We start from the raw sequence: 20719 nt of genomic DNA on the forward strand, positions 1-20719 counted from the left end.
AGCCCATGATGGTAGGGGCCAAGTGGCAGTACTCAATTGACAAAGACAAGGTGGACATGGTAACCGTAAAGGACAAGGGAGTCAAAACAGTAATCAGAATAGTCTGATTCATATGGACTCATGGCATTGGCTAGTCATGGTTTCCCTAGGAGTAAAATAGATGGGGAATCTACTAACTATTTATGTGATTTGTACAAGCAGAATAATTCTAGGTCAAGTGAACGGCAGTCTAACTTGAATCACCAGGATAGATAGTCACAGTCCATCAATCAATTCCCAGACTTGACCCAGTTTACAAACCCATGATCCCTTCAATGAAGGGGAGGTTAGGTCCCCTTGAGGAAGAATCCCACTTCAGTGTCAAATTTTACAGTGCTTACCTTTCTCCCAGCCTTCCCCAATGTGATCTACAGCCTTTTACAAGAGTGACTGTTCACTGGGGAAAAGGAAATAATCAGATTTTATGGTAACACTGGACACTGGCTTTGAACTGACACTAATTACAAGAGATCCAAAATGTCACTGTGGCCCACCCATCAGAGTGGGGGCATATGGAGGTCAGATTATTACTTGAGTCTTGTCTCAGATTCTTCTCACAGTGTGTCCAGTGGGTCCCCAAACCTATCCTGTAGTGATTTCCCCAGTTCAAGAATGCATAATTGGAATGGATAATCTTAGCAACTGGAAGAACCCCCACATTGGATCCCTGACATGTGGAATAAGGGCTATTATGGTAGGAAAAGCCAAGAGGAAACCATTAGAACTGCCTCTATCTAGGAAAATAGAAAACCAAAAGCAATACTGATTACTTGAGGAACTGCAGAGATTATTGCCACCATCAAGGACTTGAAGGCTGCAGGGATGATAATTCTCACCACATCCCCATTCAACACGCCTATTTGGCCTGTGCAAAAATCAGACGGATCTTGGAGAATGATAGTGGATTATCGTAAACTTATCTAGGTGATGACTCCAATTGCAGCTGCTGTTCCAGATGTAGTTTCATTGCTTAAGCAAATTAGTACATCTCCTGGCACATGGTATGCAGCTTTTGGTCTGGCTAATGCCTTTTTATTGATTGCGATTTTGAAGAAACACCAGAAGCAGTTTGTCTTCAGCTGGCAAGGCCAGCAATACATCTTCACTGTTCTACCTCAGAGGTATAGCAATGCTCCAGACCTATATTATAATTTAGTCCACAGGGAACTTGATGACTTTTCCTTTCCACAAGCATCATGCTGGTCTGTTACATTGATGACATTATACTGACTGGACCTAGTACGGAAGAAGTGTCAATGACTCTAGACTTATTGGTGAAACAATTTCATGCTGAAGAGTGAGAAATTAATCTGATAATAATTCAGGTGCCTTCCACCTCAATGAAATTTCTAGGAGTTCAGTGTTGTGGGGCATACTGAGGTATTCCTTCTAAAGTGAAGGATAAGTTATTACATCTGGCCCAACCTACAACTAAAAAGGAGGCACAATATCAAGTGGGCCTCTTTGGATTTTGGAGGCAACATATTCTTTATTTGTGTGTGCTATTCCAGCCTATTTATCAAGTGGCTAAAAAGCTGCTAGTTTTTAGTGGCTGCCCAGAACAAGAGAAGACTCTGCAACAGGTTCAAGCTGTTGTGCAAACCACTCTGCCACTTGGACAATATGATCCTACTGATCTAATGGTTCTTGAAGTCTCAATGGCAGATAGAGATGCTGTTCGGGTTCTTTGGCAGGCTCCTATTTATGAATCACAGCGAAGACCCTTAGGATTTGGGAGCAAAGCCCATCCATCCTCTGCAGATAACTACTCTCCTTTTGAAAAACAGCCTTTGGCTTCTTACTGGGCCTTAGTTTAGAGACTGAAAGCTTAACCATGGACCACCAAGTCACCATACACCCTGAGATGCCCATCATGAATTGAGTGTTGTCTGACCCCTCAGAGCCAAAAAGTCAGATGTGCACAGCAGCATTCCATCATTAAATGGAAGTGGTATACACAATATCAGGCCCGAGCAGGCAAAAGTAAGTTGCATGAGGAAGTGACACAGATGACCATTGTGTCCAGTCTGTCACATTACCTGTGCCCTCCCAGTCTGCACCTATGGCCTCATGGGGGAGTTCCTTATTATCAGTTGACTGAGGAAGAAAAAACTTGTGCCTGGTTTACAGATGACTCTGAGCCATATGCAGGCATCATTCAAAAGTTGTCAGGGGCAGCATACAGCCTCTTTCTGGGAACTCCATGAAGGACAGTAGTGAAGGGAAATCTTCCCAATGGGCAGAACTTTAATCAGTGCACCTGGTTGTTCACTTTGCTTGGAAGGATAAATGGTCAGATATGTGACTGTATACTGATTCATGGACTGTGGCCAATGGTTTGGCTGGATGGTCAGGGACTTGAAAGGAACATGATTGGAAAATTGGTGACAAGGAGGTATGGGGAAGAGGTATGTGGATAGACTTCTCTGAATGGATCAAAGAAGTGAAGATATTTATGTCTCATGTGAATTCTCACCAAAGGGTGACCTCAGCAGAGGAGGATTTTAACAATCAAGTGGATAAGATGACACACTCTGTGGAAACTAGTCATCCCGTTTCTCTAGCTGCTTCCGTCAGTGCCCAATGGGCTCATGAAGAAAGTGGCCATGCTGGCAGGAATGGAAGTTATGCATGGGCTCAGCAACATGGACTGCTGAGTGCCGAATCTGCCAGCAGCAGAGACCAACACTGAGTCCCCAATATGGCACCAATCCTGAAGTTGGTCAGCCAGCAATCTGGTGGCAGGTTGATTTCATTGGGCCGCTTCCATCATGGAAAGTGCAGTGTTTCGTTCTCACTAGGATAGACACTTACTCTGGATATAGAATTGTCTTCCCTGCACACAATGCTTCTGCCAAAACTACCATCCGTGGGCTCACAGAATGCCTTATTTACTATCATGATATCTCTCACAGCATTGCCTCAGATCAAAGGACTCACTTCACAAAAATTAAGTGTAGCAATGGGCCCATGCTCATGGAATTCACTGGTCTTCCATGTTCCCCATCATCCTGAATCAGCTGGCTTGATAGAAGGATGGAATGGCCTTCTTAAGACTCAATTATGGCAACAGCTAGGTGGCAATACCTTGCAGGGTTGGTGCAATGTTCTCCAGGAAGCTGTATATGCTCTAAACCAACACCCAGTACATGGTACTGTTTCTGCCATTGTCGGGATTCACGATTCCAGGAATCAAGGTGTGGAAATGGAAGTGGCACCACTCATTATTACCGCTAGTGCCCCACTCACAAAAGTTTTTCTTCCTGTTCCCAAAACCTTATGCTCTGAAGGTCTAGAGGTCTTAGTTCCAAAGGAAAGAATGTTCCACCTGGAGAAACAACACGGATTCTATTGAACTGAAAGTTAAGAATGCCACCTGGCCACTTTGGGCTCCTCTTGCCTCTGAATCAACAGGCAAAGAAGAGAGTTAGCATATTGGCTGGTGTGATTGATCCTGGCTGAAACCACCAAAAAAACCCGTTGCTGTTGAGTCAATTTCAACTCATAGCAACCCTATAGGACAGAGTAGAACTGCCCCATAGGGTTTCCAAAGAACAGCTGGTGAATTTGAACTGCCGACCTTCTGGTGAGCAGACAAACACTTTAACCACTGCACTATCAGGGCTCCTGACTACCAAGGGGAAATTAGATTGGTGCTGCATAATGGAGGTAAAGTAGAGTATGTCTGGAATACAGGAGATCCCTTAGGGGGTCTGTTAGTACTACTACACCCCATGATTAAAATCAATGGAAAATTACAGCAACTGAATTCCAACATGACTACTAATGACCCAGAACCTTCAGGAATGGTTTTGTTACCCCACCAGGCAAAGAATCACAATCAGCTGATTGGCTTGCTGAGAGCAAGGGGAATACTGAACGGGTGGTGGGTGAAGGTAATTCTAAATACCAGCTATGACCATGTGACCAGTTGCAGAAATGAGGTCTGTAATTGTTATAAGTATTTCTTCTTTGTATGTGTGCATCAAATATTTTTGTTTTCTTCTCTTATAAAATATAAGATGTAAACAGGGCTAATCCGTTTTTGGTTGTATGCGTGTTAGTTGTGTCATGTTAGATGAAAGTATGATTTTATAATTGTCTTTATTTGAAGATTATGTATGGTTTAAGGAGATGTATACATGTGCCCAGTTGACAATGGGTGAACTGTGATGGTTAAGGTTGCATGTCAACTTGGCTGGGTCATGATTCTCAGTGGTTTGGGAGTTAAGATGTAGTTTAACAGTTAGGTAATAATGTAGTTTGGTAGTTGTGATCTGATGTAATCGCCTCCATTATGTGATCTGATATGATCAGCCAACCAGTTATAAGGGCAGTTTCCTCGGGAGTGTGGCTAGCATCCAATATATGTAGATGTTCTGGCAAAGCTCACTGGCTTTTGCTGGCTTTTTGCTGGATCCTGTGTCTGTCTCATCATCATCTTAAACTCTGGTTCTTGGTAGTTGAGTCAGAAGCATACTGGCTGTCTTGCCAATCTTGAGTTCATCAGCCTTTCCGGATACGTGAGTCAGGAGCAGCCTCCAGCCTGACAACTGACCCACGACTTGGGGCTTGACTGCCTCTACAATTGTGTGAGCCATTTCTTTGAGATAAATCTCTCTTGCTCTCTCTCTCTCTCTATATATATATGTATATATATGGTTCACCGGTTTTACTTCTCTAGAGAACCCACCCTAAGACTCTAGGTGAACTGGTAATTTAAACATTCAATTTTCATTTTGTTGTTGTTGTTAGTTGCAATCGAGTCCGTTCTGACTCATAATGTCCCTATGTACAACAGAATGAAACACTGCCCGGTCTTGCACCATCTTCAAAATCACTGTTATACTTGAGCCCATTTTTGCCGCCACTGTGTCAGTCAATCTCATTGAGCGTCTTCCTCTTTCGCTGACCCTCTACTTTAACAAGCAAAACATCCTTCTCCAGAGACTGGTGTTTCCTGACAACATGTCCAAAGTATGTTCCATTCTTGCTTCTAATGAGCATTATGGCTGTACTTCTTCCAGGACAGATTTATTCATTCTTTTGGCAGTCCATGGTATATTCAATACTCTTCATCAACACCATAATTCAAAGGCATCAATTCTTCTTTGGTCTTCCTTATTCATTGTCCAGCTTTCACATGCATATGAGGCAATTGAAAACACCAAGACTTGGGCCAGGGGCACTGTGATGGTTAACATTGTGTGTCAACTTGGCTGGGCCATGATTCTCGTGTTTATATGTGATCACTCCCATGACTGAATATGCTGTGAGTAGCCAATCAGTTGAAAGGGAGTTTCCTTGGGGGTGTGGCCTGGATCCAAATATAAGCATACTTTCTGGCTTTTTGCTCCCTCTGTATCCTGAGGCTGCCTCCTGTTCATCTGACCTCCGGTTACTGGGACTTGAGCTATCAGCTTAACTGCCTACCTTGTGATTTGTCAATCTTCACAGCCTGTCAGTGGAGCCCTGCTCTCCGACCTGCTGATCTTGAGTTCACCAGCAACTGCAGTTACCTGAATTGGGAGAAGCCTCTATCCTAATCCTTGGACTTGGGATGTTCCAGCCTCTACATTTGTGTGAGCTGTTTCGTTGATATAAATCTCTCTATATATATTTATTTGCTTTACTAGTTTTGCTTCTCTAGGGTACCCAGCCTAAGACAGGCACTTTAGTCCTTAAAGTGACATCTTCACTTTGTAATCCTTTAGAGAGTTATTTTACAGCAGATTTGCCCAATGCAATAGATCTTTTGATTTCTTGACTGCTGCTTCCAAGACCGTTGATTGTGGATCCAAGTAAAATGAAATCCTTGAAAATTGCAACATTTTCTCGGTTTATCATGATGTTGCTTATTGGTCCATATATATTTTTGTTTTCTTTATATTGAGGTGTAATCCATACTGAAGGCTGTGGTATTTGATCTTCATCAGTAAGTGCTTCAAGTCCTCTTCTGTTTCAGCAAGCAAGATTGTGTCATCTGCACAGCACGGGCTGTTAATGAATCTTCCTCCAATCTTGGTGCCTTGTTCTTCTTCATATAGTCCAGCTTCTCGGATTATTTGCTCAGTATACAGATTGAATAAGTATGGTGAAAGGATACAACCCTTACACACACCTTTCTTAACTGTAAACCATGCATTATCCCCTTGTTCTGTTTGAGTAACTGCCTCTTGATCTAAGTACAAGTTCCTCATAAACACAATTAAGTAGTCTGAAATTCCCATTCTTTGCAATGTTATCCGTAATTTGTTGCCATCCACACAGTTAAATGCATTTGCATAGTCAATAAAACACAAGTAAACATCTTTCTGGTATTCTCTGCTTTCAGCCAGGATCCATCTGACATCAGCAGTGATATCCCTTGTTCCATGTTCTCTTCTGAATTCGGCTTGAATTTCTGGCAGTTCCCTGTTGATGTACTGCTGCAACCACTTTTGAATGATCGTCTGCAAAATTTTACTTGTGTGTGATATTAATGATAGTGTTTGATAATTTTCCACATTCTGTTGGATCACCTTTCTTTGGAATGGGTACAAATATAGATCTCTTCCAGTCAGTTGTCCAGGTAGCTGTCTTCCTAATTTCTTCGCATGGATGAGTGGGCACTTCCAATGCTGCATCCGTTTGTTGAAACATCTCAATTGGTATTCTGTCAATTCCTGGAGCTTTGTTTTTTGCCTATGTCTTCTTTACAACTTGCACCTCTTCCTTCAGTATCATCGGTTCTTAATCATATGCTACCTCCTGAAATGGTTGAACATCGACCATTTTTTTTTTTTGGTATAGTGACTCTGTGTATTCCCTTCATCTTCTTTTGATGATTCCTGCATCTTTTCATATTTTCCTTGTATAATCCTTCAATATTACAACTCGAGGCTTGGATTTTTTCTTCATTTCTTCCAGCTTGAGGAATGCCCAGCGTGTTCTTCACTTTTGGTTTTCTATTTCTAGCTCTTTGACATGTCATTATAATACTTTACTTTTTCTTCTCGAGCTGCCCTTTGAAATCTTCTGTTCAGTTCTTTTACTTCCTCATTTCTTCCTTTTGTCTTAGCTACTGTACATTCCAGATCAACTTTCACAGTGTCCTCTGACATCATTTTGGTCTTTTCTTTCTTTTCTGTCTTTTTGATGACTCTTGCTTTCTTCATGTATAATTCCTTGATGTCATTCCACAACTTGTCTGGTTTTCATTCATTAGAGATTAATGAGTCAAATCTATTCTTGAGATGGCCTTTAAATTCAGGTGGGCTATACTCAAGTTTGTACTTTGGCCCTCGTTGACTTGTTCTAATTTTCTTCAACTTCAACTTGAACTTGCATATGAGCTATTTATGGTCTATTCCACAGCCCTTCCCTGGCCTTGTTCTGACTGATAATATTGAGCTTTTCCGTTGTCTCTTTCCACAGATGTAGTCAATTTTGTTCCTGTGTATTCCATCTGGTGAGGTCCAAGTGTACAGTCATGGTTTATGTTTTCAAAAAAAGATATTTGCAATGAAGAAGTCGTTGATCTTGCAAAATTCTATCACGTGGTCTCCAGTGTCATTTCTATCACCAAGGCCATATTTTCCAGCTACACCAATCCTTCTTCTTTGTTTCCAACTTTCACATTCCAATCATCTGTAATTATCAATTCATCTTGATTGCATGTATGATCAATTTCAAACTGCAAAAGTTGGTAAAAATCTTCAATTTCTTTATCTTTGGCCTTAGTAGTTAGTGAATAAATTTGAATAGTAGTTGTATTAACAGGTCTTCCTTAATGCGTATGGATATGGGTTAGAAGGACAGCGTTATACTTCAGGATAGATCTTGAAATGTTCTTTTTGATGATGAACGTGACACCATTCCTCTTCAATTTATCATTCCTGACACAGTAGACCATATGACTGTCTGATTCAAAATGGCCAATATCAGTCCATTTCAACTCACTAATGCCTAGGCTATTGATGTTTATGCATTCCACTTCATTTTTGATGTGGAATTTTTCTATATTCATACTTCATACATTCGACGTTCCTGTTATTAATGAATGTTTGCAGCTGTTTCATCTAATTTTGAGTCATGCCACATCAGCAGATGAAGTCCTGAAAGCTTGACTCCATACATGTCACTGAGGTTGACTCTAATTTAAGGACTCAGCTCTTCCCCACTTGTATTTTGAGTGCCTTCCAACCTGAGGGGCATATATTCCAGCACTACACCAGACAATGTTCCTCTGCTATTTATAACATTTTCACTGGCCAGTTTTTTCAGAAGTAGACTGCCATGTCCTTTTTCCTAGTCTGTCTTAGTCTGGAAAGTGTGCTGAAACCTGCCCACCAAGGGTGACCTTGCTAGTATTTGAAATACTTGTGGCAAAACTTCCAATATCACTGCAATATGCCAGCCATCACTGTACGACAAACTGACAGACACATTTTAGTATTTTGAACAAACTATTATCTGCAGTTGCATTTTCTTTTCTTGACTTTAACTCTTAATTTTATTATGTGAACAATCAACATACAAAACCTTTCCTCAATGTTTTTCTTGTTCTAAATTAAAACAACATGAAAAATACACTAGTTTATTTTTTTCAGGGTGAAGGAAGAGTGATTATGTTAAGCAATAAAAAGTGTAACCCAGTTTTAAGTAATTAAAGTTACAGCTCACACTGTTTTGACCAATCAGCTGTAAATAGTGGTGTTTGGCAAAGTCAATTAGTACATCCTTAATTGCCTAGTCATTTTATATTTAATTATCATATCGATAACACCAACATACCCCTATGGCTAAATTGATAATTATAGTACCAACTAATTAAAACCAAAATTAAAAAGGTAGCCTGGTAAGTGTTCTATCCATGAAATGAAAATTCAGGGAGAAAAAGTAGGTAAAAAGAGGACTTGCTTTTGTATTTTATTCTGTTAGTAAACATGTGCAACTGTCATTAGAAGTGAATAATTTAGAAAATGTGGTGAATTTCATCTATTTATATATTTATAGGCAATACAAAACAAAATATACATATATGTGTTATTAACTGTAAATAAAAGATAAAACATTATCCCTTGAACTCTTTGACTCTGGTTAAAGTTTATTAATTTAAAATTTTATGACTCTGACTTGCTGGAGATTCGGAGCTGAGTAAGGTCTCTGTCTCAGATATCATATACTGTAGTGGGAGGGGACAAGAGAGAATCAAATAAATGCTGTATAATAAGTACTATAAAGGAGGCATGGGAGAAAATGCTGTGGAAGAACTAATCTGAAACCCCACCCATTGCCTTTGAGTGGATTTCGACTCATAGTGACCTTATAGAACAGAGTAGAACTGCCTCACATGATTTCCAAGGAGCTGCTGGTGGATTTGAACTGCTGACATTTTGGTTAGCAGCCAAGCGCTCAATCACTGCACCACCAGGGCGCCTTAGAGGAACTAAAAAGGGAGGAAATAACTTTATGGGAGTGTCTGGTCAGGCATCATAGGAATGGGAGAAGTCATTGTACACAAATGCAAAGGCATAAAGATATGAAAGGGGATGGTATATTCAAGGAAGTTCAGTACAGTTGGAACCGAGTTTGCGGGGCTGGGGATAATGAAGTGATTTTTGTGATATGAAATAAGGCTATAAAGATATTGGATTGCTTCAAATTGTGAAGAACTATGTATGCAACAAGGCATCAGTGGTTCAGTGGTAGAATTTTTGCTTTCCATGAGGGGAACTGAGTTCAATTCCCTGCCAATGCACCTCATGCACAGCTACCACCCATCTGTCAGTGGAGGTTTTAGCATTGCTATGATACTGAACAGGTTTCAGGAGCTTCCAGACTAAGATGGACGAGGAAGAAAGTCCTGGTGATTTACTTCTGCAAATCAGTCAGTGAAAACCCTGTGCATCATGACGCTCCGATCCGTGATTATCAGAGGATGGCACAGAAGCAGGCAGCGTTTCTTTCCATTTTGCACAAGGTGACTAATAGCAACAACAATTTAAAGAAAAAGATTTTGTAATGTATATTGAAATCTTTATTTTCCTTTTGAATTGCATTTTTGGCAAGTTACAATATCAAATAATTTTATTTAAAATTGTTTTCTGAGTTTATAAAACAGTTCTACAACACAAAAAGACAGAAAAGAAAGAAAAGACTAAAATGAATGTCAGAAGAGACTCTGAAACTTGCTCTTAAACATTGACTAGCTAAAGCAAAAGCAAGAAATGATGAAGTAAAAGAACTGAACAGAAGATTTCAAAGGGCTGCTTGAGAAGACAAAGTAAAGTATTATAGTGACATGTGCAAAGAGCTGGAGATAGAAAACCAAAAGGGAAGAACATGCTTGGCATTTCTCAAGCTCAAAGAACTGAAGAAAAAATTCAAGCCTCGAGTTGCAATAGTGAAGGATTCTACAGGGAAAATACTAAATGACACAGGAAGCATCAAAAGAAGATGGAAGGAATACACAGAGTCATTATACCAAAAAGAATTGGTCGACGTTCAACCATTTCAGGAGATAACATATGATCAGGAACCAATGGTACTGAAGGAAGAAGGCCAAGCTGCACTGAAGGCACTGGTGAAAAACAAGGCTTCAGGAACTGACAGAAAATCATGGAGATGTTCCAACAAATGGATGCAGTGCTGGAAGTGTCCCCTCATCTATGCCAAGAAATTTGGAAGACAGCTACCTGGCCAACCGACTGGAAGATATCCATATTTTTGCCTATTCCCAAGAAAGGTTATCCAACTGAATTCAGAATTATTGAACAATATCATTAATATCAAATGCAAGTAAAATTTTGCTGAAGATCATTCAAAAGCAGCTGTAGCAGTACATCGACAGGGAACTGACAGAAATTCAAGCCAGATCCAGAACAAGACGTAAAACAGATTCAGAACAGGACGTAAAACAAGGGATATCATTGCTGATGTCAGATGAATCCTGGCTGAAAGCAGAGAATACCAGAAAGATGTTTACCTGTGTTTTATTGACTATTCAAAAGCATTCGATTGTGCGGAGCATAACAAATTGTGAATAACATTGAGAAGAATGGAAATTCCAGAACACTTAATTGTGCTCATGAGGAACCTGTACTCAAATCAAAAGGCAGTCATTTGAACAGGAAAAGGGAATACTGTAGGGTTTAAAGTCGGGAAAGGTGTGTGTCATGGTTGTACTCTTTCACCATACCCACTCAATCTGTATGCTGAGCAAATAATCTGAGAAGCTGGACTATATGAAAAATGGGGCATCAAGATTGGAGGAAGACTCATTAACAACCTGCGATAAGCAGATGGATACAACCTTGTTTGCTGAAAGTGAAGAGGACTTGAAGCACTTACTGATGAAAATCAAAGACTACAGCCTTCAGTATGGATTACACCTCAACATAAAGAAAACAAAAATCCTCACAATTGGACCAATAAGCAACATAAAGAGAAATGGAGAAAAGACTGAAGTTGTCAAAGATTTCATTTTACTTGGATCCACAATCAACACCCATGGAAGCAGCAGTCAAGAAATCAAAAGATGCATTGCATTAGGCAAATATGCTACAAAAGACCTCTTTAAAGTGTTAAAAAGCAAAGATGTCACCTTGAAGACTAAGGTGTGCTTTACCCAAGCCATGGTGTTTTCAATCGCCTCATATGCATGTGAAGACTGGACAATGAATAAGGAAGATCGAAGAAGAATTGACGCCTTTGAATTGTGTTGGCTAAGAGTATTGAACATACCATGGACTGCCATAAGAACGAACAATTCTGCCTTGGAAGAAGCACAACCAGAATGCTCTTTAGAAACCAGGACGGCGAGACTACATCTCACATACTTTGGCCATGTTATCATGGGAAATCAGTCCCTGGAGAAGGACATTGTCTTAGTCATCATCTACTGCTGCTGTAACAGGAATATCACGACTGGATGACTTTATTCTCTCACAGTCTAGTAGGCTAAAAGTCCAAATTCTGGGCGTCAGCTCCAGGGGAAGGCTTTCTCTCTTTGTCGGCTCAGGAATAAGGTCCTTGTCATCAGTCTTACCGTGGACTAGGAGCTTCTACATGGAGGAACTCTGGTTCCAAAGGACCCACTCTGCTCCTGGCACTGCTTTCTTGGTGGTATGAGGTCCCCAACTCTCTGCTCACTTCCCTTTCTTTTTATCTCTTCTAAAATAAAAGGTGGTGCATTCCACACCCCGGGGAATCTCCCTTTACATTGGACCAGGGATGTGACCTGAGCAAGGGTGTTACATCCCATCCTAATCCTCTTTAACACAGTCTAATCTTGCCTCATTAACCACAGGCAGAGATTAGGATTTACAACACATAGGAAAATTATATCAATCACAAAATGGAGGACAAACACACAGTACTGGGAATCATGGCCTAATGAAATTGACACATATTTTGGGGGGACACAATTCAATCCATGACAGATATCATGCTTGATAAAATAGAGCGTCAGCGAAAAACAGGAAGACTCTCAAAGAGATGGATTGACACAGTGGCTGCAACAATGGGCTCAAGCATAACAACAATTATGAGTATGACGCAGTTCAGGGCAGTGTTTTGTTCTGTTGTACATAGGGTTGCTATGAGTCGGAACCAACTCGACAACACCTAACAACAATAGAACATGCCAATTCACTATATTTTGATATCGTAGAATAATTATATAAGATGTCACCATTTGAGGAAGCTGGGTGAAGGGTACATGGGACTTTATGTTCAGTACAATGCTGTTAACTAGATACAGACTTTTGTCTCTAATTTTTAAAGGCAGTTTCGGTTGATTTCCTATCGTTTGTAACAGAGGACTGACCAATACAGTGTGGCCTAACGTAAAAATGAAACAAGTAAAATAATATTTTCCAGTATTTTGGGTATGCCATAAAAGAAAGGAAAATGTTCTTTATTTTTTTTCCTTTACCATGTAATTGACCTGAAAGTAAAGAAACAAAATTCTTCAGAGACTAGAAACAAAAATGTTCACGTACTTCAAAATAAGAGAGAAAAGTAGCCTCTTTTTACTTTTGGTATCATTTCGTACCTTGTGACTACAGCTTAGTAGGTAACCGATCACATGAGTGGAGAACAGTCCCAAAGTCTGAGACTCAAGCAGGAAGTGGAGTCTATTTTGTGCATTAACGTACGTATGGCAGTAACAAATGCTGAGGTGCAAGGCAAGAGTAACGCTGGCTGTGGTGGTTAAGGTTATGTGCCAACTTGACTGGGCCATGATTCTCAGTGGTTTTACAGTTATGAATGATGTAATTTGGCAGTTATGTAATGATGTAGTCATCCTCCATTTTGCAATTTGATATGGTCATCCTCCATTTTCACATAACACCAATTTTCACCTGTCTTTGGAACCTAAGTATGTCATTAAGTGAGGAGTGAGTGTACTACACAAAGCAATGTATAGATTCAACACAATTTCTATTAAAATTACAACAGCCTTCTTTTCAGCAGTGAAAAAGCCATTCCTCAAATTTATATGGAAAAGCAAGGGGCCCTGAGTAACTAAGACAATCTTAAAAAAGAAGAACATGTTAGGAGGACTTACACTTCTCAATTTTAAAATGTACTATATAGTAATCAAACAGTGTGTTACTGGTATAATGACAGACCTACAGACCAATGGAATAGAATAAAATGTGGCATATACATATAATGGAATAGTATTCAACCATAAAGAGAAATTAAGTTCTAATACATACTACAACATGGATGAAGCCTGAAAACATGCTGAACGAAGTGTCAGACATAAAAGGACAAATATTATATGATCCACTTATATGAAGTATCTAGAAAAGGCAATTGCACAGAGCCAAAAGTTTATTAGTGATTACCAGGAACCAGAAGGAGGGGGATTGAAAGCTATTGCTTAAGGGATATTAACTTTCTGTTTGGGGTTATGAAAAACTTTTGAAAATGTACAGTGGTGATGGTTATACAACATGGTGAATGTGATGAATGTCACTGACTTGTAAACTTAAAAATGGTTAAAATGGCAAAATTTTTTTATATATAGTTTATAACAATAAGGTAAAACAATAAACAAAACACCTGGTGATTGGCCCAGGGACCATAGTTTGCCAGTCTCTGCCCTAGAAAATAATATATATGCACTTGACTTATTGTGGTCTAGTATGAATTAATACTCTTAACTCTTCTTAAACAATAGCAGGACCATGCTGTTGTTGTTGTGGCTGTCAAGTTGATTTAAACTCATAAGACCCTATATGACAGAATAGAACTGCCCCATAGGGTTTTCTAGGCTGTAATCTTTATGAGAGCAGATCTCCAGGTCTTTTCTCCTGTGGAACGGTTGGTGGTTTCAAACTGCTGACCTTTAGGTTAGCAGCTAACGTCTTAACCGTCGTGCCATCAAGGCTCCTCAGTAGGATCATAGAACACTGTAAATTTGTTCAACATTCTCTTACCCTTTTTATCATAGCTATTTTGTATTTAAGCTCTATATATTTTTAACTTTGTTTTTTAATAATTACAGATTCACAGAGAGTTGCAAAGAAAGATATAGGGAAGCCCTGCACACCCTTTACCCTACTTCCCCCAGATTTGACGTCTTTCATAACTGTAGTACAATGCTAAAACCATGAAATTGATATAGGTATAATCCACAGTTTATTCAGATTTCACAAGTTAAACACACACACGTGTGTGTGTGTGTAATTCTATGCAATTGAATCACATGTGTAGCTGTGTGTAACTACCACCACAGTCAAGATATAGAACTGTTCTATCACCACAAGGCAACCTTATGCTACCACTTTACAACCACACTAACCTTCCCATCCTTCCCCCAATCCCTAATCTCTTGCAACCACCAATCTTGTCTCCATCTCTATAGCATTCTTCTTTCAAGAATGTTATAAAATGGAATCATAAAGTATGTAAAGTTTTTAGATTAGCTTTTTTCACTCAGTATAATTTCCTTGAGATCTATTCAGGTTGTTGCATGTATCAATAATTTGTTCCTTTTTGTTGTTGTTGAGCAGTATCCCATGGTAAAAGGAGCTTTGGTGCTACAACAGTTAAGTGCTCTGCTGCTAACTGAAAAGTTAGTGGTTCGAACCCAGGAAAAAGACCTGGCCATCTGCTCTCATAAAGATTACAGCCTAGGAAACCCTATAGGGCAGTTCTACTCCGTCACATGGGGTCACTATGAGTTAGACTCGACTCGAGGGCATCCAAACAATAATATCCCATGGTATGGATGTACTAGAGTTTGCTTAACCATTTACACATTGAAAAGCATCTGGCTGTATACAGTTTTTGGCTATTACAAATAAAACTACTACAGTCATTTATGTACAGGTTTTTGTGTGGACATAAGTTTTCATTTATCTGGGATAAATGCCCAGGAGTACAAATGCTGGGCTGTATGGTAGTTTCATGTTTAGTGTTTTAAGAAATTGTCAAACTGTTTCCAGAGTAGCTGCACCACTTTACATTCCCCTCAGCAAGTTATGAGGAGTGACCTAGTTTCTATGCATCTTCATCATCATTTGGTGTAGTAACCATTTTTTTATTTTAGCCATTCTAATAGGTGTGCATCAATGTTTCATTGTGGTTTTAATTTGCATTTACCCAGTGGCTAATAATTTTGAACTTCTTTTCATGTGCTTACTTGACATCTGTATATCCTCTTCAGTGAAATGTGTATTCATGTCTTTTGACTATTTTCTAATTGAGTTGTTTGCTTTTTACTGTTGAGTGTTGAGAAATCTTTATATATTCTAGATATGAATCATTTTTCAAATATGTGGCTTGAAAATATTTTCTCACAGTATTAGAAAGGTCTTTTGCAAAAAAAATAATTTTGATGTAATTTAATTTTTCTAAGACATTTTTGCCTATCCCTAGATCCCAATGATATTCTTGTACATTTTTTACTAAAAGTTTTATAGTTTAAGTTTAACTTTCAGTTAGTGGTCCATTTTGAGTTAATTTTTGCATAAGATGCGAGATTTAGGTTGAGGTTCACTTTTGTGTTCAAGTATTCATTGTTAGCATATAGATATACAATCATTCTTATTGTAACCTACAACCTTGCTGACTTCACTTATTAATTATAGGAGATTAATTTTGTAGATTTCTTGGGGTTTTCTATGTAGACATCCGTGTCATCTGCAAATAGGGATGGTTTTATTTTTTTCCTTTCCAATCTCTATGCTTTTTATTTCCTCTTCATGCCTTACTTCAGCTTGCTAGAATTCCCAGCATTATGTTGAATAAGAATAATAACCTTGTCTTCCAGTTTTAGAGGAAAGCATTGTCTTTCACCATTAACTATAATGTTAACTGTAGATTTTTTTAGATGTACTTTATCAATTTGAGTAAGTTCCCCTATGTTTCAAGATTGCTAACAGTTTTCATAATAATGGGTGTTGAATGTTGTCAAATGCTTTTTCTGCACCAAATGATATGATCATATGATTTTTCTTATTTAACCTGATGATATTGTGTATTTTATTGATTGGTTTTTCAAAGATGAACCAGCCTTCCATACCTGGAACAAATCCCACTTGTGCATAGTATATTATTCTTTTTATGCATTGCTGGGATTGTTTGGTTAATATTTTACAGAAAATTTTTCATCTAAGTTCATGAGAGATCTTGGTCTATAGTTTTCTTGTGTGCACTGTCTTTCTCTGATTTTGATATCAGGGTAGTACTGAACTCATGAAATTCATTGGAAAGTGTTCCCCCCTCTTCTATTTTTTGGTAGATGGTGTAAATTTGATGTTAATTATTCTTTAAATGTTTGGTAAAATACTCCAGAGAAGCCATTTGAGCCTAGGGATTTCTTTTAAGGGAAACTTTAATTACAAATTCAAAGTATTTAGTGGTTGTAGGATTATTCATGCATTCTATTTCATTTTGATTGAATTTTGGCAGCTTTTTATTTTTGAGGAATTGTTCTATTTCCTCAAAGTTGTTGAATTTATCTATGTAGAATTGTTTATAGTATTTCTTTATAATACTTCTGATGACTTTGTGATCTATAGTGATACCCCATGTTTTAATCCTGGTACTGGTGATTTGTGTCTTCTCTCTTTTTGTCAGTCTTGCTAGAGTTTTATGCACTGTATTTTGTTTTCAAAGAACCAGCACTTTCTTTCATTGATCTTCTTTATTATATTTCTGTTTTTAATTTCATTGATTTCTGTTCTTCTCTTCACTATTTTCTCTTTCTGCTGGCTTCACATTTATTTTGCTCTTCTTTTTCTAGTTTCTTGAGGGAGAAACTTAGATTATTAAATTGACATATTTTCTCTTTCCTCATGTTAGAATTTAGTGCTATAAATATTACAATCAGCATTGCTTTAGCTGCGTCCCACATATTTTGATGCATTTTCATTTTATTCAGTTCAATGTATTTTCAAAATTTCTTTTAAACTTCCTCTTTGACCCATGAATTATTTAGAAATGTCGTGGTTCATTTCTAAATGTTTGAAGATTTTCCTGTCATCTTTTTGTTTATTTTTAGTTTGATTCCATTATGATCAGAGAACATGCTCTGTGTGATTTCAATATTTTAATTTTTTTGAGTTTTGCTAATGATTCAGGATATTGTCTATCTTGGTGAACATTACATGGGCACTTGAAAAGAATGTGTACTCTGATGTTGGGTGAAGTGTTCTATAAATATCAAGTATATCATGTTGGCTGACAGTGTTCTTCAGTTCTCCAATATTTTTGCTGCTTTGTTTTTCTTTTTTCTTAGTAGTCTTACGAATTGTTGTAAGTGGAGTTTTTTTTTCTCCTTTTTTTAAAATCATACTTTATATGAAGGTTTACAGCACAAATAGTTTTTCATTAAACAAATAGTACACATATTGTTTTATAACAATGGTTAACAACCCCATGACATGTAAATACTGTCCCTTCTCAACCTTGGGTTCCCTATTACCAGCTTTCCTGTCCCTTCCTGCCTTCTAGTCCTTGTCCCTGGGCTGTTGTGTCCCATTAGTCTCATTTTATTTTATGGGACTGTCTAATCTTTGGATGAAAGGTGAACCTCAGGAGTGACTTCATTACTGAGCTGAAAAGGTGTCTGAGGGCCACACTCTCGGGGTTTCTCCAGTCTCTGTCAGGCCTGTAAGTCTGGTCTTGTTTTGTGAGTTAGAATTTTGTTCTGAATATTTCTGCAGCTCTGTCTGGGACCCTCTATTATGATCCCTGTCAGAGCAGTCAGTGGTGGTAGCCAGGCACCATCTAGTTGTACTGGACTCCATCTGGTGGAGGCCGTGGTAGTTGTGGTCCATTAGTCCTTTGGACTAATCTTTTCCTTGTATCTTGTTCTCTTCATTCTCCCTTGCTCCAGAAGGGATGAGACCAGCAGAGTATCTTAGATGGCTGCTCACAGGCTTTTAAGACCCCAGACGCTACTCACCAAGGTAGAATGTAGAACATTTTCTTTATAAACTGTGTCATGCCAATTGAGCTAGATGTTCCCTGAGACCATGGTCCCCACAGCCCTCTGCCCAGCAATTCAGTCCCTCAGGGAGTTTGGATGTGTCTATGGAGCTTCCATGACCTTTCCTTGTACAAGTTGTGCTGGCTTCCCCAGTATTGTGTACTGTCTTACCCTGCACCAAAGTTACCACTTATCTATTGTCTATATAGTATTTCCCCCCACCCCTCCCATCCCTCGTAACCAACAGATATAGTTTCTTTTTGTGTGTAAACTTTTACGTGAGTTTTTACAGTAGAGGTCTCGTATAATATTTGTCCTTTTGTGATTGACTTATTTCACTCAGCATAAAGTCCTCCAGTTTCATCCATGTTATGAGAGGCTTCACAAATTCATCATTGTTCTTTCTAGTTGCATAGTACTCCATTGTGTGTATGTACCATAGTTTGTTTATCCATTCATCTGTTGATGGGCATCTGGGTTGTTTCCATCTTTTTGCTATTGTGAAAAATGCTGCAATGAACATGAGTGTGCGTATGTCTATTCGTGTGATGGCTCTAACTTCTCTAGGATACATTCCTAGGAGTGGGATTGCTGGATCATATGGTATTTCTATTTCTAGCTTTCTAAGGAAGCACCATATCATTTTCCAAAAGAGCTGTATCATTTTGCATTCCCATCAGCAGTGCATAAGAGTCCCGATCTCCCCACAGCCTCTCCAACATTTGTTATTTCCAGTTGTTTTGATTCGTGCCAGTAATGCCAGGTGAGATGGTATCTCATTGTCATTTTAATTTGCATTTGTCTAATGGCTAGTGATCACCAGCATTTCCTCATGTGTCTGTTGACCGCTTGAATGTCTTCTTTGGTGAAGTGTCTGTTCATTTCCTTTGCCCATTTTTCAATTGGATTATTTGTCTTTTTGTTGTAGAGATGTTGGATTTTCTTACAGATTTTACAGATTAGACCTTTGTCTGACTTATAATGCCCCCAAATTTTTTCCCAGTCTGTAGGTTCTCTTTTTACTCTTTTGGCGAAGTCTTTTGATGAGCATAAGTGTTTAATTTTTAGAAGATCCCAGTTATCTAGCTTATCTTCTGGAGTTTGTGTGTTGTCGGTTATGGTTTGTAGCCTGTTAATGCCGTGCATTAGGAACTCTAACTTTGATCCTATTATTAATTCTATGAACTTTATAGTTTTGGGCTTTATATTTAGGTCTTTGATACATTTTGAATTAGTTTTTGCATATGGTGTGAGGTATGGGTCCTGTTTCATTTTTTTGCAGGTGGACATCCAGTTTTGCCAGCACCATTTGTTAAAAAGACTCTCTTTTCTCCATTTGATGGACTTTGGGAACTTGTTGAAGATCAGGTGACTGTTGGTGGATGGATTTACAACTGGGTTCTCAATTCTGTTCCATTGGTCAATGTACCTGTCGTTGTACCAGTACCAGCTGTTTTGACTACCATAGCTGTATAGTAGGTTCTGAGGTCAGGTAGTGTGAGTCCTCCTACTGTATGCTTCTTCAATAGAGCTTTACTTATCCGGGGCTTCTTCCCTTTCCATATGAAGTTAAAGATTAGTTTTTCTATCTCTTTAAAGATTGTTGCTGGTATTTGGATCGGGATTGCATTGTATTTGTAAATTGCTTTGGGTATAATTGTCAATTTCACAATGTTGAGTCTACCTATCCACGAGCATGGTATGTTTTTCCATTTATGTAGATCCCCTTGGGTTTCTTGCAGCAGTGTTTTGTAGTTTTCTTTGTATAGGTCTTTTACATCCCTGGTTAGATTTATTCCTCAGTATTTTATTTTTTTAGGGGCTATTATAAACGGTAATGTTTTCGTGATTTCCTTTTCATCATTCTCTTTATTGGGGTATAGGAATCCAACTGATTTTTGTGTTTATCTTCTATCCTGCTACTCTGATGACTCTTTCTCTTAGTTATAGTAGTTTTCTTGTGGAGTCTTTAGGGTTTTCTATGTATAGTAGCATATCGTCTGCAAACAGGAACAGTTTAACTTCTTCATTACCAATTTGGATGCTTTTTATTTCTTTTTCTTGCCTTATTGCTCTAGCTAGGACTTCCAGCACAATGTTAAATAGGAGTGGTTATAAAGGTCATCCTTGTCTTGTTCCTGTTCTCAAGGGCAATGTTTTCAGCCTCTCTCCATTAAGAATGATGTTGGCTGTCGATTTTGCATAGATGCCCTTTATTATGTTGAGAAATTTCCCTTCTATACC

General features: G+C 38.6%; 1 pseudogene; it reads left to right on the forward strand.

The window, feature by feature from the left end:
• The first annotated feature begins 463 nt into the window (after nucleotides 1-463).
• LOC105756332 (uncharacterized) lies at nucleotides 464-3394 on the forward strand (annotated as a pseudogene).
• Nucleotides 3395-20719: the final 17325 nt, after the last annotated feature.

The sequence above is a fragment of the Trichechus manatus genome, unplaced genomic scaffold (genome assembly GCF_000243295.1).
Source record: "Trichechus manatus latirostris isolate Lorelei unplaced genomic scaffold, TriManLat1.0 scaffold00051, whole genome shotgun sequence".
In the NCBI taxonomy this organism is placed as follows: domain Eukaryota; kingdom Metazoa; phylum Chordata; class Mammalia; order Sirenia; family Trichechidae; genus Trichechus; species Trichechus manatus.